Raw genomic sequence first — 22,503 nt, forward strand, 5'->3', positions numbered from 1 at the left:
ACTTGTCCATTAGAGCTTAGTGCTTATGAGGCTATGGTCTTAGTTTTAATCTCCCTAATGGGTCAATTAGTTATTTTCCATGGGTACATATTAAATCTCTAATCACACTTAGTCAAAGTGAAATTTAATGTATTTTCAACAAGGAAGTAACATGGAAGAGTACACAGATCTTTAGTTACAGGCAAATCTGTGAGCAGCCCCTAGCGATGATGTTAATTAACATATTTTGCAAATGATTCATTTGTATATTCAGTGACTGTGAAACATTTATTATTTGAAAAAGTATAATAAAATAATTATGGCTTATTTACCTTCAAGGTACATCGTATTTACAGATATGAATGCTTTATTTTAGATATTTATTTCTAATGCAGGCTAGCTCTTCAAAAGAATGCAAATTATTAGAGTCTAATATTCCCATAGTGATTTTTGCATCTATCATAGAATGAGTAAACAGTCCTTGATTTATCATTAAAAAACAGAGGCACCCTAATCAACAATTTGATGCTGAGCTGTTGAATATATGAATGAGCAGTGTGACTCATCACACTTATACAATTCCCTTTATTTTACCTGATGTGCCTTTAAATCCAACTAGATTTATATATATATATGTATATATATACATACATATATATATAAATCTAGATAAATATAAATGTAGATATATATGTATGTATATATATGTATGTATATGTATATGTATGTGTATATATATATATATATATATATATATATATATGCTTAGAAATGCTACATGTGTACAGAATAAGGCATTAAGATATTTACATTTCACATTATGCCATAACATAAGTAATTCTTAAGATAATAAGCAGCCTCCAACTTCTACGTATTTCATGGAATGCTGGGGCTGGTTCAACAAATAAGTGAATTTTCAAGAGTACATTTCATAATGGTCTCTGGAGAAAAACAAGTCTCTCTTCAAAACTTAGGATCTTGATGAATTCTAATTCGATGTGGAAAAATTTTCAGATGCTCACTCATTTAGGAGCAAACTCCATCCCCTGATGTGTCATTTACATGTCCCTCCAAAGTTACTGCCTACCTGTCATCCATATTCATTCAGTATAAAGAATACATATAAAAAGATAGCAAGCAAAGGTTAAGAAATTGACATTTCTTTATGAAAAGGACCAACCCGTCTACCAAGAAAAATCATTAGCATAAGACATTGTAAAAAGAAAATAGTTGTGCCATGTGAATGTCTCACAGACTACAAAACTTTCATGGAAATTCCCACAGGAAATCTACCACATAAAGCAATGGTTCTAACACATTTTGTTTGGAATAATGATGCCATTAACACTTAGCACTACAGTTCCCAAATGGAAGTCAGTTTGTGTAATGGTTTACTCTTTATAAAGATAAACACAGTAAGTCACTGTGCAGAGAGGTTGACATGCTTCAGGAATAAACACCACTTTAAACATACACAAAATCTCACGATCCCTGACACAAACCTACTGTTTTAGTCAGTTACAAAAAAAAAAATCTGAGCTTTAATTCTGTTTTTTTCATTTTATAAAAATAAAGATTGTTCATTTAAAAAAAGTTTATTTATTTATTTTGAGGGAGAGCGAGCGAGTGAGGAAGCATGGGAGGGGCAGAGAGAGAGAGAAGAGAGAGAGAGAGCCCTGACGCAGGGCTCAAACCCACGAACCATGAGATCATGACCTGAGCCGAAATCAAGAATTGGACCCTCAACCGACTTAGCCACCCAGATGCCCCTAAAGATTGTTTCTTAGAGGCCTGGAGGTATAGAGAAAGTCAATACTAAACATATGACCGTAAATAAATAATAATATCAAACAAGGTAACAATTTTGATGTTAATGTTAATATACTGATGCAGGTTAAATGAAAATAACTTGAATGGAAGATTAATACCTTCAGAGTATTAACAGAAAGATTTTTAGTTTATTTCCCCAAGTGAGACGAAGTTCCTAAAAATAGGTTATACAAATATATAAATAAGTTAACAATTTGGTATCCCTAAACAGATCTCCACTATATAGTTCATGGATCTTTCCACCACCACTTGACCCTTGCCCCAAACCTTACGTATATTATCTAAAGTGCTCACTCTGATATTCTGATATCTGGGTCTTTTGCACTGTGATTCAAGATGATCTGCCATTTATTTTTTTTAATTTTTCTTTTGCGAGTCTTATAAGTCAATGAAAAGCGTCAATTTTTTTTTAAACTTTTTTTTTCAACATTTATTTATTTTTGGGACAGAGAGAGACAGAGCATGAACGGGGGAGGGGCAGAGAGAGAGGGAGACACAGAATCGGAAACAGGCTCCAGGCTCTGAGCCATCAACCCAGAGCCTGACGCGGGGCTCGAACTCCCGGACCGCGAGATCGTGACCTGGCTGAAGTCGGACGCTTAACCGACTGCGCCACCCAGGCGCCCCTGAAAAGCGTCAATTTACAGCTCTATGTGGATCACCATGACTTGGGAAATGAAACTAAACCAACAAACAACAATATCTCTCCTGGCCAGGGGAGTCGTTCCTTCCCCAGCAATATGCTGCCCTCAACTTTTCACTTCAGTTGCAAAACACACCGGTTTGCCACATCGCCTCAGAAGTTTTTCTTTTCTCTTAAAAGCAAAAGCTCAGACTTCCTCAGTCTCTCACAGATTACTTTCCCTTATTTCTTTCACCCATTCCCATCAACTGCCCATTTTGTCCACCTGCTTTGTTAATTACAGCACTCCTTCACTGCAGCCATTGGATTTTCCCTGGTTGACCTTAGTCTCCATTAATCCCCTTTGGCCACACTTTTTGGCTACCCTTTTTTTTCCTACTCACACTAGACCCTAAAGTTAACTTATTTTGACAAAAACTGCTCTTTCAACTCAAAATTTTGTAACCAGTTATAAGACTATGAACCAACTGAGGGGATTGTAACCATTAGTTTTCCATACCGCCATCTCCAAATATTCTTTCCATTCCAACAGGCCACAGAAGGGTTTTCAGGAGCCTAGATTAACCATGAAAACATTCCAAGTGGTAAAACTCAATACAACCAATTTCAACCAGCCACTGATTTTAAAGCTAGCTCCCAAAGTCACAGTACCACACTCAAATTTTCTCCATACTTTAATCCTTATTGTCCTTATTATCTAATTCCTGGACTATCACAACATTTCCCAAGCTCATTTTCCAGCCTCCCTCACTTCATTTCTCCATTTGTATACAAACCATATTCATGCTCTGAAGGTGTTTTGATAAAATTCATTGGGTGGGCAATGAGAAGACTTTCACTATTTAACTACTAACTTTTCAAGTGTTCAGTGTCCTTCCACAATGATCCAAAACTTGATTTGAGATTTATCTCTCACTATTCCTATAGGCTGTGAGTAAAATGCTATCTTGGTCTCACTTAATCATATTTTTGAACCATGGTCTTGCTATGTGTGAAGACACAAGTGACAGAATGTATGTGATTGGATGTAGCTGCACAGTAATCTCTGTGAGAGCAGGTCAAGAATACAGGTGCTGCATTCTCTCCCTCACACTAATCTGCAGATGATAGGACTTCAGTAACCATCACATGACTGGAGGAAAGAAGGGGAAAAGGCAGGAAAGAATGAAGTGAAGGGAGGAAAGAAGGAAGGAAGGAAGGAAAGAAAAAAAAGAAAGAAAGAGAAAAAAAAGAAAGAAAGAAAGAAAGAAAGAAAGAAAGAAAGAAAGAAAGAAAGAAAGAAAATTCGAATTTTAAAAACACAAGCCATCATTTACATTATAACTGTTCCAGAGATACCATACCTATCAAGTATTTCCCCAAAATATATAATTTATGGATAAAAAAACTGAACTGAATGCTATTTTATTAAGTTGCAAAGACTAGTGTTAAAAAATAACTCATAGCTCTATTCTCTGATCAACTGTGATAAAATTAAATTTTCAAGACTAACAGATTAATGCCAAACCACTTATCAATTTGCTTTCAAAAAAAACAAAAAAAGTAAGACATTAGATAAACAGAAGGGAATAAGTGTATCCTTTCTCAAGAAGTGTGAAAGAAGCTGATGTGTTTTTTTAATTTTTTTAAATTTAATGTTTATCTATTTTGAGAGACAGAGAGAGAGCAGAGCAGCAGAGGGGCAGGGAGAGGGAGACACACAATCTGAAGCAGGCTCCAGGCTCTGAGCTGTCAGCACAGGGACTGATGTGGGGCTCAAACTCACGAGCCATGAGATCATGACCTGAGCCGAGGTCGGACGCTTAACCGACTGAACCACCCAGGCGCCCCAAGAAGTTGATGTATTTAAGAGATGGATGCATATGCGGTCAGAGTGGCAGAGGTGGCTATTAAGCATGAGCATGAAATTGTGGGACCGGAAAGATGCTGGGTCAGAATCAAGAAAAAGAGAGAAAGAGGGAAATAAACAGATGAATTAGATCATAAGTCAGGCGGGAGGAGTACAATAAAAACTGTAAGAACCAACAGAGACAGAGTTATAGTGAGAGCTCCAGAGCAAGAAAATGCGTGAGAGAGATTGAGATTTCACCCTGGAAAAAGGCTTAGCGAGGAGGGAGTTACAGGACAAGAGGGGAGATGCAGCTTGCTGACTTTGCCTGTAGAGACAGGCATGGTCTCTGTAATGAGTACCTCAGGGAATAAAAAGGCATCATAGCAGCGCTGGAGGCCACAGCACCCTCTTAGACAGGACTGGTGGGATTGCACCTGGTGTTCAGACTCAGGGACCTCATTATCCAAAAGGTGAAGAGAAGCTGGAAGGAGTTCAGAGACATGATGGAAGAATGATTAAGATGCGGAGAAAAATGATTTACGATGCAAGATTAAAGCACTAAACAAGCAGTAAGTTTGGCTGAGCCACAAGTTGATGGGCAAAGGAGCTATCTATAAACAGACAAAAGACATAAATAACCTAGAGGAGAAACATTATTACGGAACCTGGTACCAGGAGGAGCGGTTTATGGAGAACAATTGTAATAAGGCAGACAAGAAGACAACCCTAAGTTACGAAGGGAAGCATAAACATACAAGAGATAAATCTGCTTGCCTGATAATGGAACAGGGCACTATCCTGGGAAATAGCTGATATTGGTCTGTATGTACAAGATACAACCAACTGGACCACACAGATGTTACCACGATTCTAGAAGACACAATCAACAGAATAAAGAAATATCAGAACCATACTAACAATTTGAGCTCGGTTCTCAAAAGACTCAAAAATTTAGCTTCATCCTCTATAATTTGTTCCTACGATGGCCTTATTAATTAATGACTTGAAATGTAAAGTAATTGAGCAGCTTCTAGAAAGGAATAAAATGGGGTAAGTCCTTTACTGCTGCTTCCAGTTAGTCTAGGTGTTGGTTTGCAATATGGTCTTTTTAGAGATTAAAACATAAATGAATCACTTATATAATTAGACACGTGGGCAGATATAAAACCTTGAAATCATCATCCCTGTGGGAGTGAGACAGCTCCTCACAGAAGGAAACAGAGGATTCCCAGGTGGAACTTCATCCATAATACCACACACTGCTGCATGCCCGTGGAGACCATCTGTGTCTTCCCTATGAATCACACCGGGATACCCATCCTATCACAAGTTTCTTTTATTAAATAAAATCAATGGTGGACACCTGGGTGGCTCAGTCGGTGAAGCATCCGACTTCACCTTAGGTCATGATCTCGTGGTCCATGAGTTTGAGCCCCGCGTCAGGCTCTGTGCTGACAGCTCAAAGCCTTGAGCCTGCTTCGGATTCTGTGTCTCCCTCTCTCTCTCTGCCCCTCCCCTGCTCACTCTCTGTCTCTCTGTCTCAAAAGAAATAAACATTAAAAAATAAATAAATAAAACCCATGGCACAGATTTCAAGATTTGAGGAAAACTCCTGATGCTCAATAGAAAACGGAATCAAATAAAATTCTGATACTGATGGGAGTCATATTTCCCATGTTTTCATCAAAATTTTTTACGTGCTTGACAACTTGAATCTCTGCGCTTTAAGAATCATCTGTACCTGTTGGATAGCAATTTCCAATTTGTAAAACACGTGTATGCTTCTTAGCCCATTTGAACCTCACCCTTGAAGTTAGGTATTATTAATTCCCCACTTTATAAATAACAAAGCTGAGAAGAGAAGTTACTCAGAAGCCAAAGTCAGGCTGACAAGAACCACCAGTAGCAAAGACCGGCATCTTCTGACTGCATGCCCTGTGATCTATCCACTACACTGTATTTCTTATATGATTCCTGTCCTCAATCACAGCCCATGTCGGGTTCCGTGTGGACCGTTCGGAACCTGGTTGGGATTTTCGGTCTCCCTCTCTTTCTCTGCCCCTCCCTGCTTGTGTTGTCTCTGTCTCTCTCAAAATAAATAAACTTTAAAAAAATGTATATAAATAAATAAATACATACATACATACATACATAAATAAAACAAAACTTAGTTGCTTAAGTTTCCAGAATGTGTAGCCATTTGTTTTTACAGAAGGGCATATCATAGTTGATTAAAATACAGCTCTTGCCATAGTGGAACAAGATGGTGGAAGGCTCAGGTATATTTCAGCATCTGGAACAAGAGGACATTCTGATGTGAAGTGGGGTGGAGAGAAAACAACGTGGCAGAGGTATACGAGGAGGGTGAGGCGCAACTTGAGGAAGAAGAATGTGGAAAAATAGTGGAAGCTCTGTCAAGTTTCCAGGAACTGAAAAACAAGCACATGCACAAAAAGAGACTTGGCAACTTCTTCCCAAATGCACCAAGGAGCAATCTGCAGAACAGAAGGTTCCAGTAGCCGAGAGGAAATACACTTAGCAGAGGCAAACATCATCTTGGAACCGGCTGAAAGGAAAATAACATTCAAAAAGCTCAGATTCCTTGGAAGACAGAAGTAAAGGAATTGGGTCAACTATGGAATGTCACAGGACAGAGGTTTAGAGGCTGAGGATATCCCAAGCAGTGAGCTAATGACCTGGAAAGGTCTGAGAGGCCAGGGACAGGAGAGGGAAAGGCAGTATATTCTAAAATGGTAATTTACATTTTGAAGGGAAGGGGAAAATTTCTAAAAGAAACATGCAGAAATTAAAACAGAGAAAGAACAAAGACAAAATTAAAAGACAGACTTTGAAAGTGCCTCTCTAAGAAAGTAAGTTAATATTTGTGCATTTGAGAGCCTGAGCTCTGGAATCAAACCGCCTGGGTCTACATGCCATCTTTACCTCTTAGGAGGGAACTTGGGCGAGTTATTTAATCTCTTTGTGCCTCACGTTACTCACCTGTGAAAAGCAGAAAATAGTATCAGTCACTACACAGTAGAGTAATAACTCAGTTAGAAAATTCTTGCAAAGAACACAGTGTTTATGAGAGTAAACAGTAAAATAAAGCTAAACTTCAAAAATCATTAGTATTTAGAACAGTTGAAAATAAGAAATGAAATCTGAAAATTAAAAAAAAATAAAAAACAAAGGCTATCTATAAAAATGGTAAGCCTCACTGGAAAATAAATAAGAATCAAGTGTCCAACAGAAAGGAAATATAAAGAGAACGAGAAAGATGAAGATTAAGGCTACTCTTTTTGAATGTAACGAAAAAATGAGAGATGTTACTTAAAATTTATCTGATCCAAGGCAATTTACTATGAAAAATGTAAATTCATGGAAAATGGGCAATGCAGCCCCTTATTTCTGAAAGAACCAATTCAGAAATCCAGCTTCAATCATCCAGAGGCACCCTTCTTCTCATTCCCAGAATTGCCTTCAACTAGCCAAGTGTTTCAATCCTGATTCAAGTAAATAATCAAGCATTTCATGTTGGAACGCCCTTTCAAAAATACTAAAGAAAAGTAATTGTGCCTATCTTCCAAATATAAATTGAATTAAGTCATAGATGCTTGTTCTAACAAAGAAGTCTTAAGCTTTCACTATATTTACTTTTTAAATGAACAATCAATAGAAACAATAACCAAAATTTTTGACTGCCCACTGTGTGTTAAAGCCAACATATTTCATCTCAAGCTCCTATAGGTAGATACTATTTTTAACCTAAACTAGCGTGAGAAAAAGTTGATATTCAGAGCAGCTAAACTAGCATTCCAGGTAATATAGTCCATCAGTAGTAGAGTGGATTTCAGTTAAGGTCTATCTAAAGTAAAATATTGCTCTTTTAACAATGTTTCTATATGAAAGTCATTCTTGAATAAATAACTTGAACTGAGCCAACACACCACATGATGCCAATCATCCCAGATTTAAAGTAGTTATTTAAACCAGTATTTTTTAAATGATTTTTAATTTTGGCCAAAAAAAAAAAAAACATGAAATTTACCATCATAGCCATTTTTAAGTGTATAATTCAGTAGCACTATGCATATCCACCTTGTTGCCCAAGAAATCTCCAGAACCTTTTCATCCTATAAAACTGAAACTCTACTGATTGAACAAGTCCCCATTTCTCCCTGCCCCTAATCCTTGAAACCACTATTTTTCTACTTTGTATTTCTATGAGTCTGCCTACCTTAGATACCTCATATAAAAGGAATCATATAGAATTTCTCTTTTTGCGACTAGATTATTTCACTTAGCATAATGCCTTCAGGGTTTATCCATGTTGTAGCATGTAACAGGATTTCCTTTTTTTTTTTTTTTTTTTTTTTTTTTTAAGGCTGAAGAGTTTTTCACTGCATATACATACCACATTTTGTTTGGCCATTTATTATGAATAATGCTGCAGTGAACATGGATATGAAAATATCTCTTTGAGATCTTGTTTTCAAGTCTTTTGGACATATATCCAGGAGTGGAATTGCAGCATCATGTTGTAATTACATTTTCCATTTTTTTTTTATGGAAACTCCATACTGTTATCTTAAGCTGCTGACCATTTACATTTCCATCAACAGTGCACAGGTTCCAATTTCTCCATAGCCGCACCAACACTTGTTATTTTTTGTTGTTTGGATTGCAGCCATCTTAATGGGTGTGAAGGGATAGCTCATTATGGTTTTGATTTGAATTTCTCTATTGATCAGTGATGTTGAGCATCTTCTCATATGCTTGTTAACCATTTTTCTATCTTCTTTGGAGAAATGTCTATTCCAGTCCTTTGCTCAATTTTTTCAATTTATGACTTCTACTGTTGTTACTGAGTTATAGCAGTCCTTTATGTATTCTGAATGTTAACCCTTTTTCAGATATATGATTTGTAATTAGTCTCTCCCATTTCACAGGCAGCTTTTTCATCTGTTGTCTCCTTTGATGGACAGAAGTATTTACGTTTGATATAAGCAAAACCAGTAAATTTTTACCCCAACCTGTGTCTATCTATCTAACTCTTGTGAATATGGGCAACCAAATTTCATGAAAACCAAGAAGATAGAATTTCTGAACCATTTAGCTTTTAAAAAGTAATTGCAAGGGGAAAAAATGCCCTTAATAATTTTTAGTTCTCATAGTCTGAGCATGTCACCAAGCTGTATTTGATTTTCATGTTTAAAGATGCCTGGACTTTTTTCATACAACACAGCCTCTAAATATAAGCCAATTATTTCATCTGTTCTGAAGTGAAGAAACAATGACTTGATCCAAAGTAGAAGGAAATTTCAGTGTTACATGTTGAGAGACTAAATGTCAGCCCTCAATCAATGTGGCATATAAACTCTGTAGAGTGCATATAATATATTACTTTCGGAAATTTTCAGGATAATATTGATAGTATAAAATTTTAACTTTAAATGCTGATTTTAGAATGCAGAACCTATGTAAGATTCAACTCTACTGAATTTTGTTTACATCTGGCCAATAAAATGTGGTCCTTTACTCAGGGAGATAACAATGTAATTTTAAAAAATGTATACAAACAGCTGTATTTTGAGAATGTAAACGCTATAAAAGATATAAATATAAATGAAATCGTCACAAAACCTTGTCTTGATTGAGATGGGAAGGGAATGGAGTGGAATCAATGACAATTCATAGTAGGGATGTCATTTAAGCTGGAATTTGAAAGTAAAATTTCAAGAGATACTTAAGATATGACAAAAGAAGAGAAGTGATGTCATAGTTTTATGTGGCTAAAATCGCATGATCTAAGCTGCAAAGTCAGATTACAGCCAAAGGCATTTAGACTGGATTCTGTTATCACTTAGGGCATGGATTAAATGACAACAGTGGCATCTGAGAATGGTTGATAATGAGGGGATCACATTATCAGGAGAAAACCACGCCTTGCCCAGAATGGTTTCATTTCTTGTGGTTTTTCAGTAACTTGATACATATATACATCAATACCTAAAAATTCACTTATTAAGTCCACTTCAGGTCACTCTCTTTAAACAAAACAAGAGCCTCGACCATTCCTGATCCCTCTCATATAAAATAGAAACAAATGTGTGATGTAGGAATTGCAAATTATGAAGAGAATACGTGCTTGAAAAGAAATGTGTAGAGATACATAGAGATATATGGATATATGTCAAAGGAAAATCCTAACTGGTTCACAACTAAAAAAAATGTATTATCTCCATAACATAAAATTATATAAATACATATTCAAGCATATTACATGCTTCAGTAGTTTTTTTTTTTTTTTTAATTTAATGTTTGTTTATTTTTGAGAGACAAAGACAGAGCGTTAACAGGGGAGGGGCAGAGAGACAGAGAGGCACAGAATCCAAAGCAGGCTCCAGGTTCTGAGCTGTCAGCACAGAGCCCAATGTGGAGCTCAAACTCACGAACCATAAGATCAAGACCTGAGCCGAAGCCGGACACCTAACTGACTAAGCCATCCTGGTTCCCCCACTTCGGTCGTTTTTTTTTTTTTTTTTTAATTTTTTTTTTCAACGTTTATTTATTTTTGGGACAGAGAGAGACAAAGCATGAACGGGGGAGGGGCAGAGAGAGAGGGAGACACAGAATCGGAAACAGGCTCCAGGCTCTGAGCCATCAGCCCAGAGCCCGACGCGGGGCTCGAACTCACGGACCGCGAGATCGTGACCTGGCTGAAGTCGGACGCTTAACCGACTGCGCCACCCAGGCGCCCCCGGTCGTTTTTAATCAACAGAGGAAGGTGCCAAGAAAATGATTAACAACATAAGCGAATTTAATAACCATGAACATCTAATTTGGTTCAAATGGGTTTGCTTTCACTTTTATCCAATGCAAGATTTCATATACATAGTTATACACATACACACCTATATATACACACCTAATGCTTAATGTTTTAGTTTTGCTTAAATTATGTATTTTTCTGAAAGACCTTGATGTTGCAAAATACAGTGTTCTTACCCAAGATAAAGGTTTTAGAATGCAACATCCTAAATTTGTTAGGGTTTAGGATTAAATGAGAACAGAAATATGAGTTAGGAGACTATTAAAATAATTCAGGCAAAAGATCATGAAGGTTTGAATCATAATGTTGGCAGTGAGAATGGAAAGGAGGGAAATTTTAAAAAAAATCTTGATGAACTAAGTGGAAATAGAGAGCAGGGAAAAGTGATCATAATAGCAGCTAGCACTTATGCAGGGACAACTAAAGAACAGACATTATCCTAAACTGTGAATCCACTGATTTATTTAATCCCCACAGTAAACCTATTAAATACTCTCATTACCCTATTTTATAGATTTGGAAACTAAGAGGGCTAAAATAAGGTGTCCTAAGCTATAAGCCAATAAATGACAGTCAGGATGGGAACACAAGCTGACTAAACCCAAAACACATGTTCTACATTACCTCAGAGATGCCTATTGTATGAAATTCAGATTGTTTATTGTGGTAAATAAATGGGATTTATTTATTTGTGGTACAGAAACAACGAAAAGAGGTTAAGAAGTTTGGTAAAGAAAACAAAACATTAAAAATTCGTGTTTTATTTTACACATTTGTGTTTGAAGGCCAGAAAGATAATGTAGATTAGAAAAGAAGACAAGGAGGTTTTGTACAAGAAGATATAACAGATTATGACCAAAGCAACTGATCGTACCGCTGTCTGATGAATGGTGTACAGGTGCTGTGAACTTGAGGATAAATTATCAAATTTTCAAAAGTTGGATGAAAAATGTCCTGAAATCAACACCAATGAATTGGCTCTAGGGAAATATCTACCAACCGTGGCTGGTGAAGCAGAAGTATTTCATTAGATACAGGTAAAGAGAAACCACCATGGAGATGGTACAGCACAAACAAGATTATGCATCATCATGTAGGAAACAACTCAACCACATCAAGGCACGAGACGTTACAATAGGCTTTTGTTTGTTTGTTTGTTTGTTTGGTAGCTTAAAATGCCTGATCTAGAGATCCAGGCTGGATACATGGACAAGTGAGACCAAGAGTGCCTGGAAACATGGAGGGCAGTCTAGGGTGGAGATGTTCTAAAGGAGACACAAATAATTTCAGTCAGGGTGAAGAAAAGAAATAAAAGAGCTAGAATAGGAGTTTCAATTATTAAAAGTTTTCACCTTTAGAAGATAGCAAACTTTTCCATGAAGGTGATACTATTGTTCGAGATCCATTTGTTTATATATTAGTGAGAATATGATTATTTCCACCTAAAATTCCCTAGATTTGTTTTTATGCTACCATAGAAATATCCTCAGGAAGAGTTATTAGTATTTGAGCTCTACCTGTATAGAGATACAATCAAAAGACCAATACATATAAGAAGAAAGAATGTATTTTCACATCTATTCACCAGTTAAAAAAAACAAAACAAAACAAACATATAAAACCGGGAATTATCATTCCAGGAAGGTTGGAATTTCCCTCTACAGGAAAATATCCACAACTGAAAGATGAAATGCAATAAATAAATACATGATTAAGAGAAAAATAAGACTGCACATCTGCTTCCTGGTAGAATTATGATGAATACATTGGGAAATGTTGCTTTTGGTTTCTATTATTAAAGGTGACCACATCAAGAAAGCATGAGATTGTGTAAAAACGTTATCTTTCTTTGTTCACACCCAGATGATAAATGGCAAGTAGCAACACTTTAGGTAAGTCTACACCTCCTACAAAGAGCTATAAACAACAAACCAACAGCCGCACTGCGTCATGTTAACATGAGTATATCGGATGAGGACATTTATTTTGGATTAAAGTCTATACTACAGTTGAACAGTTTAACACCATTTTGTACCAGAGCTTCTTATTTTAAAAAAATGTGGAAAGGGATGCATGTCTGCCCACATAATCTACCCATTACTAATCTATCCATTAGCATTTTGGGGTGGGGGATGAGTACAGTTAGACATCAGACCCACACCAGACCCAGAGGGAGCTTCATCCTTTCTACAAGCTACTCAGAACCAATTGTACAGGAAATGACCAACAGCAAATATTATACAACTTCTAACAATGTTTAAGTAGGATTTTTTTTTATTTTAAAATAGCGGAGCAACTACTAAAAGCCTCTCATATGATTTATAGAATGTGCATGGTGTGAAATGCCTTCAAATTAAATCTAACTCTCATTTAGGTTTCTTGAATGATGAAGTTACCCTAAAACTGATAGGTAACAACAACTTCAGTTGAGGGTAAGCTCAGAAAGAAAAAGAAAGCAAATCAAAAACTTTGTACTTTTTCGGGTTGTCTGGGAGAATCCTCCTGAATGTCCTAAACCAATAAGGGCATTGCAAGGGACACTTCAGACATTCATCCTGTAGAAGAATCATTCATTCACTTAATACTTACTGAACATCTGCTATATATTGATTAGCCATAGTGATAACATGGTGATTCGGGCCTATTCCAGCCCTCATCAAGCTTACATTATAATCGAGGACACAGACTAGAAAACAGGCAATTCCACACGATGTTTTAAATGGGAGAAGAGAGTTTGATTCTGCACGTGCCTTCATGTTATTTAGCCTTGTCGTAAAGATGATATGAAACACTAAGATTGCCCTTGCTTGCCCCAGTGCCCTGATTCTTTTGTAATATTTTGAAAATTTATTTAATAAGTTCCCAAAACTTTATTAACACTTTGTGCCTATCATCTACCATGTTAGTCTTATATATACACAAACATATATAAAAGGCATTGTATGCATAATATAAAGTATATGTAATCATACAGAGTATAGGTAATACATAAGTAATCTCTTATATACTAAAGGATTAACATGTTGTATTATATATATATATATATATATATATATATATGCACATTTATAGAGATTTTAGGGGAGAAAAAATAATTTTCCCTCTATCCTCCTTGGTTCTTGGCTAAGATTACCCTGTATATAAAATAATAAAAAGACAGATTAACAGAAAAACCAACATAAATTTAATAACTTGTATACCTCCTGTATACATGGGATATAGCCAGGAAAACTGTGTAACTCCCTAAATGGCCCAAGCCACCACCTTAAAAACTATCTCCATGTAAAGGTAAAAGAAACTGCTGCAGGGGGCAGTTAAGGGAGGTTACCAGGAAAAGCACAGTAAACAAGGGTATGGTCGTTATGCAGCTTTAAGTGCAAGCCTTCTCCACTGATAAGAGCTTCCAAGAGATTTAGTCATCCGCCTCTTTAAGAGGAGACAGGGAGGCACCTGTACAAATGGAGATGTCCCTTATAAAAATAAATTTCTCTTACAAAAGGATAACCTCTAGGTTTTCAGAGTTTCTCCTGAATCTGCTATCTCTTAAAAATAACCAGGTCAAGATAATCCTTACACCAAAGAGGCATATTTTGGGGTGAAATATTTTGCTTCCCTTCAAATATATGCATACATATGTATACCCAAGAGTGTGTATACACAAACATATAGATAGAAAATTCTATAATGTTAAAACAGGTACACACTTATAAGTATACTCCCCCCCCCCTTTTTTTTTTCTTTTTAAGTAATGAAAAGTAGCTAGGGAGAGACCGGATCAAGGGCAGCTCTAAACCTTTGGAGGTCATAAGCAGGATAAGAGTCTTTGGTTAATGGATAAGAAAATATTTTGTTCTTTTGGAAACAGTCACCTTATGGACTACTCATCATCACCTTGCTTAGGTCTAAATGTCAACAATTCTGGTAGAACACACTACATTTCTTTTCTAAATTATTTGTCGACATCTGGGGCACCTGGGTGGCTCAGTCAGTTAAGCGCCCAGCTCTTGACTTCGGCTCAGGTCATGATCCTCAAGGTTCTTCCTGAGTTTGAGCTCCGAATCGGGCTCTGCGCTGATGGAGCAGAGTCTGCTTGGGATTCTCTCTCTTTCTGTCTCTCTGGCCCTCTCCTGCTCACATGCTCTCTCTCAAAATAAATAAATAAAACTTTAAATTATTTGTCACTATCTGTCAGAAGTAGGATGCTTTCCCTGCTACGAGTAGAGACTTCAGTTACAATCTCAGCTTGGTGGCTACTCAGTTGTACGTTTCCGAAGTAGCTACAATTTTTCTTGCACACGTGGGCGGGGCTATTCCTCCGCAAACATTCAACACTGATCTTAGAATACAGAAGTCGTTCTTTCATGTTTAAGGAAGGAAGAACAGAAAGTAAAGAGGAAGGGGAGAATTCGCATTTCTTCATCCTCAATCTTCTCTATAAAATTAAGAAATTGGACTAGGCATTCTCTCAGGTTTTTTTTTTTCCCTGAAATATCATGAGTGTATGAGACAAAAATTATTTTACTATTTTATTATTGTGATTATTATTATTTTTTTTAAATAGAGATTTCCAATTAAACATTCTGAGACTAACAGTTTATCAGGCTTACACTCTGATTATTTCCAAAGCTGGAATTAAAACAAACTAAATCGCACAAAAAACAAAATACAAACAAAATCCCTCAGGTACTAGTCCTGTTAAATAAGTTTTAACAAAATACACATGTTGAAAAAATAGCAAAATTCTGTACCGGATATGCACAAATACAATATATTTAGACTGTGATACAGAACTTTAGGAACGCTGTTCTCTGAACACTAACAGGTTGTCTGTTACTCTCACAAAGCATTTTCTGTTGTTAACATTATTCTGAATGTAGGTAATCTAAAGTCAAAATAAACTGACAGGATAGTATGCTTGGCACATTTTCCTAGCTTATTAACTTAATGGTACATAAAGCTATAAAAACCTCATCCTAGTACCTAACATTTTTTAAATAAATAACTGCTGCTATCTGGTGAGAATTATTTTAGATTCCTTGATTGAAAGAGAGAGAATCAATCTAAGACTCCTTGATACTTTCCCACTAAAACAGAGAAAGAACAGCTGAAAAATAGAATTCCATTATTTAAACAAAATACTATTTTGCTGATGCTACATGTGACTTGGGATCTTATTTTTGGCTCTTATGATTCAACTTTGATTTTTGTTTTCAATTGCAATTACAAATCAACAAAGATTGATTTCTAAGCTAGATGTCAAGGAGAACGAATACAAGATATGAACAAAGTCTCTACCCTAAGGAGCTGCTAGTTTGTAAGGTATATAAAATGTATCCAGGGGTACCTGGGTGGCTCAGTTGGTTGGGGGTCCAACTTCAGCTCAGGTCATCATCTCACGGTTCCTGAGTTCAAGCCCCACATAGGACTCTGTGCTGACAGCTCAGAGCCTGGAGCCTGCTTCAGATTCTGTGTCTCCCTCTCTCTCTGTCCCATCCCCACTTCCGCTCACTCTCTGTCCCTCAAAAATGAATAAACGTTAAAAAAATTTTTTTAACATATCCAGATAAATTAATTTTAAATTTAAGTAACTTGTTATAAAATGTGAATCTATGTGACAGAGAAAATAAGTTACTGAACTTATTTATGTTTTGTGAATTGTTACATTGATGAAGAAACTGAGATCTGAATTAGTTTCTGAAAATGGACAGGATGGGGCATCTGGGTAGCTCAGTCGGTTAAGCGTCCGACTTCGGCTCAGGTCATGATCTCTTGGTTTGTGAGTTCGAGGCCCATGTCGAGAGCCTGGAGCCTGCTTTGGATTCTGTGTCTCCCTCTCTCTCTGCCCCTCCCCTGCTCATGCTCTGTCTCTCTCTGTTTCAAAAATAAAAATAAAGAAAAAGAAAAAATAAAAAAAAGAAAATGGACAGGTTACTAAGAGATTAAAAAAAAAGACAAAAGGAAGGAACTTCACTCAGGATGAACAGCATGAGCAACACTGGACATGAAATTTTAAACATATATAACAACAAACTAAGGATTTACTATTTTATTTCACCAACTATTTAATTTTGTCATAGCCTTCTATTTCCCATTCTGTGATATCTCCCTTAAAGTTTCTATCTATACAAGGTCTCCATCCTCTCTATCTGAAGATTATTTCAGTAACCTAAAAAATTCAACTTCCTTTAGCAGGAAAAAATTCACTAGGTATTCTATATCCTGCAGGAATTAAGTCTGACCTCAGACCTGCTATGTGGGAAGATACTACTTGTTTTTTTGTGAATTCCGGGAACAATATACATTCATTTCAAGAAGTGTAACATCAATGAGAAAGTTTGAAGGTTAACACATCTAGGTCCTGAGAGGAATATAAAACAGTTCCAAGTCAGGATGAGTGAAAGTTCTCATTATAATAAAATGCTTCGAGTATATAATAGGACAAAGCCATGAAATCCACAAGTAATGAACAAAGTACACGAATTACAAAAAGTCTGATATAATAGTCTTGTGTTCCCCTGGTATCCTTATTTTCTATTCTCATCACCATTGTGTGAATTCAGCCCTTATTACATCCATGAAGAGTCTCTTAACTGGTCTCCTTGAAAACTATTCCTAGGTCTATCTTCCTAAAACACTAAGACTTGGGTTATTTCATGGTTCAAACATGCTTAGTGGCTCTCAATTGCTTACAGAATAATATCCAAACTCTGCACCTTGGCACCTCAAGGCTTTTGCAACTAATAGAACAGCTTACTGTATATATTGTACACTGTATATGTTTGAGAAAAAATCAAACTCTTAGTGTTGGTTTCTTTAAATAACAATGGTGTCAGGAACTGGGCGAGGTTCTTTATCTACATTTTCTCATCCAATACTCACATGTGTTTTGGATGTAAGGCTGTCATTTACTCCACTTCAAATACCAAAGTTGATCAGGTAAAATAACTTCCCCAGTTTTCCCAAATAATAAATTGTGACTTCAGAGTGTACTCCTTGTCCACAATATAGTGTAAACACTGATGTGTACAAAATCACACCCACAATGGGAGAAAGCATATGGTGAGATCATTCTAAGAATCTAAACTCCTTGCTAAGTGGATGATTGACAGCCTTAGACTAGCGTCTACTGGAAAAAGCACTGGCTAAGTGACCAAAACCAGGGGAGGGTTCAGGGTTAATAATTTATGTGTCTTCCCCATTTACATAATAACTGGAATGAGTACAGTGAATGGATCCGTGAGAAGAGCCTGTAGAAAGAAAAGGCAGCTGTAGGCAAAGAGGCAAAATTCAGTTAGTGGGAGGAAGAGAAAGGGGAACCATGAAGGGGGTAAAGAAGGAGCAGTCAGATACAATCAAGGAATTATAGAGGCCCCCAAATAACAACCTGCATAGCAGCCCAAAGGTTTTCTCACCTTCCCTACCTGTCTTCAAACCGGGGCTACAGACCTGGAAAAAGAATCATCGCCTTGTCCCAGATCACTGCTTTTCTAGTGACCCTGGAACTAGCTGGAAAGCCCACTATTAGCCTGGCTGGTCCCTATGAATGACATCTAAAAGTAATCATCTGGAAAAGAAACACCCCTTGCCCTAGCAAAATATCTATAAATTATCGCCTTCACTTGAAATTCCATCAACAGATAAACCAGCAGATTTATAAGCATTTATTCATGAAAGTAATTAAAAAACAATAAGGGGGCGCCTGGGTGGCTCAGTCGGTTAAGCACCTGACTCTTAATTTTGGCTCAGGTCATGATCTCAAGGTTTGTGAGATGGAGTCCCACATCAGACCCTGCACTGATAGCGTGGAGCCTGCTTGGGAGTCTGTCTGTCTCTCTCTCTCTCTCTCTCTCTCTCTCTCTCTCTCCCCCTCTAGCCCTCTCCCCCCCCAAAAAAAAAATAAACATTAAAAAAAAAGCAACAGGAATAAGAGAAATTTTTAAAAATAACACAAGCTAAATTGACTCTTTATTCTTTAAAATTATTCCTTTTCTTGATTTCCTGTAACAAAATTATCCTTAAGAAGTCATAGAATAGAAAATGCCACATTCTAGGGGTACCTGGGTGGCTCAGTCGGTTAAGCGTCTGACTTCAGCTCAGGTCATGATCTCACAGTTCATGGGTTCAAGCCCCGCGTCAGACTCTGTGCTGTCAGCTCAGAGCCTGGAGCCTGCTTCAGATTGTGTGTCTCCCTCTCTCTACCCCTCCCCTGCTTGCGCTCTGTCTCTCTCTGTCTCTCAAAAATAAATAAAAACTTCAAAAAAAATTTAAAAAAAGAAAATGCCACATTCTAAAGGTGTATATAGAAAGAATGATAGACAGCGATCAGCTTTATGATTGTTTAGAAAATATTTAGAAATTATTTCAAATAAATCCTATTTATCCTATCTCCAAAACATTTTATTTCCTGTGAAATAGAATATGGTTTTATAAATTATTATTAATGTAAGATGTGTAATTAATATAAGGAACATAAATAATTTATAAATTATTATGAATATAAGCCTATCGATGAAGATTCATATGCAGAAGTGACAACTAAAGGAATGGACTAATCTGAAACAATACCAACAAAGGCATCAGAAAAGTTTTTTCCCGTAAAACATTATTCAGTTTCACTTCCACTTGCGCAGAAGCTGAAGTGACCTTTAAGTTCAATTTCTGGAAACTATCATTGATTAACATATTTGCTGTTTCTATTAGTTTATTCCAGAGAACAGACAAGTGGATGAGGCAGCATGAGACTGAGACGCTCTCCGCATGTTAGATTGCTTGCATTGAGATGCAGGCATCACTCCTTTCTCGCTGGGCTCTTCCTAAACTTCCTCCTTGAGAGATAGGGCTTAGCTTCCCTTAGTGAACTTCATCCTTAAGTGCTGTATTACAGGTTTCTGCAAGGTCCCCTGAAGTGCAACATTTAGGGAATAGGGATCCAGGGCTCTCTTAGTAGTTAAATAGCTCAAGTAGAGCAAGTTCACCACTGGTATGTGGTCTGGAAAAGGTCAAGTCTCTGGACATGAGGCTGAAATACAAGAAAATGTTGCTGGGCCAATTTCCAGCTCCTCTAGTGGAGGACAGTGAATTAGATCACTTTGTCTTCCTTCACTCTTTGCAAAGGAGACTAAACTAGAATACTCTGAAGCTGCAGAATAGTGAGCACATTAGATGGAAAGTTCTAAGAGCAATACCTCATGAGGAGAGAGAGAAGGATAAGGTCGTGGCAGTAAGCGAGGGGATCAAATTGGCAACAGGCCCATATTGAAGCGCTAAAGAATCATCTATGCACTGGCTAAAAGAAAGGAGAAAGGGGAAGGAAAGCTGTTGAGAAAATATTTCCGGCTTATTTTGGGAATGGAGCACATTAGCAAGGAAATATGACATGCTACAGATCCAACAGGAGATAGCTAAATGACAATGGTGAGACCTTCAAAAATAAGTCTAGAAATTTAGATGGGGTGCCTAAGGATTTTATTCTTCACGTTTCAGCCTCTATAACTAGCTGTTTCTTCTGTGATAGAACTCGTAGTGACGGGTTCCTTTCACGCACTGCTAATGAAGTAGCTATACGACTGCTTATGATAGCCTAGTGTCATCAATAGAATCGCTTTATGGCAGCCTAGCCTACACACTCATGAATGAGTTGTTATAAAGTTTTTATGGCATATAGTATTACAGTCATTCATAGTACAGTATTAGAAACACCGTTACCTGCGATGGCTGGTGAATACACAGTTTCTCCAACTATGAGAGAGAGAGGCGTACTGTATGGTAATATAATTCTTTGAACAGCAAAGATATAAAACAGTAAGAAAACCAGCACATTAATTTTACGTTAAATGCCACTCACCTCACGCACGCGGTGTTCTACAGGATTAATACGTAGACAAGGATGATGACACAGAAATGTCTTATACAGTTCTTGTTGTACAGTGATTAGATTTTCAGCAAAGACACACATATGCAACAGATAGGGTTATTAACTGTATGGCATGATGATGATTTGCTGTTCATTAAGGGGAAGTGGATCATGGTAAGGTTTTCATCTTTGTGATCCTTCTGTTGCATAGGAGGGAGAGGGGCAGTTGGTCTTGTGGCTGAGGGAAGGCGGGGGTGGAAGAGGTAGGGGAGGCAAGAAAGACAGGCAGACTTGGTGAAACTATGGAAATACATCGTCATTTCTGTCCGATTTTTTTTTCTTTTTCATTTCTATAAAAGTGTTTCTAAAGAGTATCAATCCTTCTTCCACTGTTTGCTTTAGTTTCAGTGTCCCTATCAATAGAAGACTCCATGCTATAAAAAAAAAAAAAGTCAAAAGCAGCCTTGAGTAATTGGACCTCTTCGGCCAGATTATTTTCTACACTGCTTCTACTATGTCTTTTTCCTCATCATCGGGCATTGGTACAAAGTACTCGTCTTCATCAAGCTTTCTCCTGCTAATTCTTCTAGTGCGGTGTCTATTAGCTTTGCAATTTCTCCAAGAGCCATACATAACTTGAAGCCTTTCACCCCCTCCTTTTCAATTTTTTTTCCACCTCCACAATCTCTCTGATGATTTCCTTGATTGGCTCTGTCATAAATCCTGTGAAGTCACGCACAACATCTGGACACAGTTTTCTCCAGCACGGATTGCTTGTTTCAGGCTTGATGGCTTTCATAGTTTTTTCTATAAGGATGACATCTTCAATGGTGTAATCCTTCCAGACTTTCATGGTGCTCTCTATCAGGGTTCTCTTTCATAACGTTGACAATCCTACCATGTGTAATGAACCTAAAGGTCCTTAAGAACCCCCTGATCTAGAGGCTAAATTAGAGACATTATGTTTAGGGATAAGAAGGTCATCCTAATGCCTTCGGTGTTGAGCTCATGGGGTGCTGGGTGGCTCGGGGCATTGTCCAATACCAAAAGAACGGTAAAAGGCAGTCTCTTTCTAACTAGGTACTTCCTGACTTAAGGTACAAAGCATGTATAGAACCAGCCAGAGACAGGGTTCTCATTGTCCAGGCCTTGCTGTTATACAATTAAAAGACTGGCAGCTGATGTTTATCTTTTCCCTTTGAAGGCTCAGGGTGTTAGCAGCTTTTTTTTCTTTTTTTTTTTTTTAACTTTTTTGTGTTTATTTATTTATTTATTTGAAAGAGTGACAGAGCGAGAGCAGGGGAGGGGCAGAGAGAGAGGGAGACACAGAATCCGAAGCAGGCTCCAGGCTCTGAGCTGTCAGCACAGAGCCTAACTTGGGCCTCGAACCACGACCTGTGAGATCATGAGCTGAGCCAAAGTCGGACACTTAACCAAATGAGCCACCCAGGTGCCCCAGGGGTTAGCAGCTTTATAGATAAGGGCAGTCCTGATCATACTCCCAACTGCATTTGCACAAAACAGTACAGTTTATC

General features: G+C 37.3%; 1 protein-coding gene across 6 annotated transcripts in view; it reads right to left on the minus strand.

The window, feature by feature from the left end:
- Nucleotides 1–22,503, minus strand: part of SEMA3D (semaphorin 3D) — a 200,851-nt gene that overhangs the window by 163,677 nt on the left and 14,671 nt on the right. The window contains exons 1-2 of one of the 6 annotated variants that reach the window (XM_045494655.1): nt 7,227–7,278; nt 5,058–5,153 (exon numbers count right to left, since the gene is read on the minus strand). The exons of 3 other annotated variants lie outside the window; for them this stretch is intronic. The gene's annotated coding sequence lies outside the window, so the exon portion shown is untranslated. Of the gene's footprint in view, nt 1–5,057; nt 5,154–7,226; nt 7,279–22,503 lie in introns of those variants that run through there. 2 more of the 6 variants (XM_045494650.1, XM_045494657.1) reach the window with 2 other exon arrangements.

The sequence above is a fragment of the Leopardus geoffroyi genome, chromosome A2, assembly GCF_018350155.1.
Source record: "Leopardus geoffroyi isolate Oge1 chromosome A2, O.geoffroyi_Oge1_pat1.0, whole genome shotgun sequence".
NCBI classification, from domain to species: Eukaryota; Metazoa; Chordata; class Mammalia; order Carnivora; family Felidae; genus Leopardus; species Leopardus geoffroyi.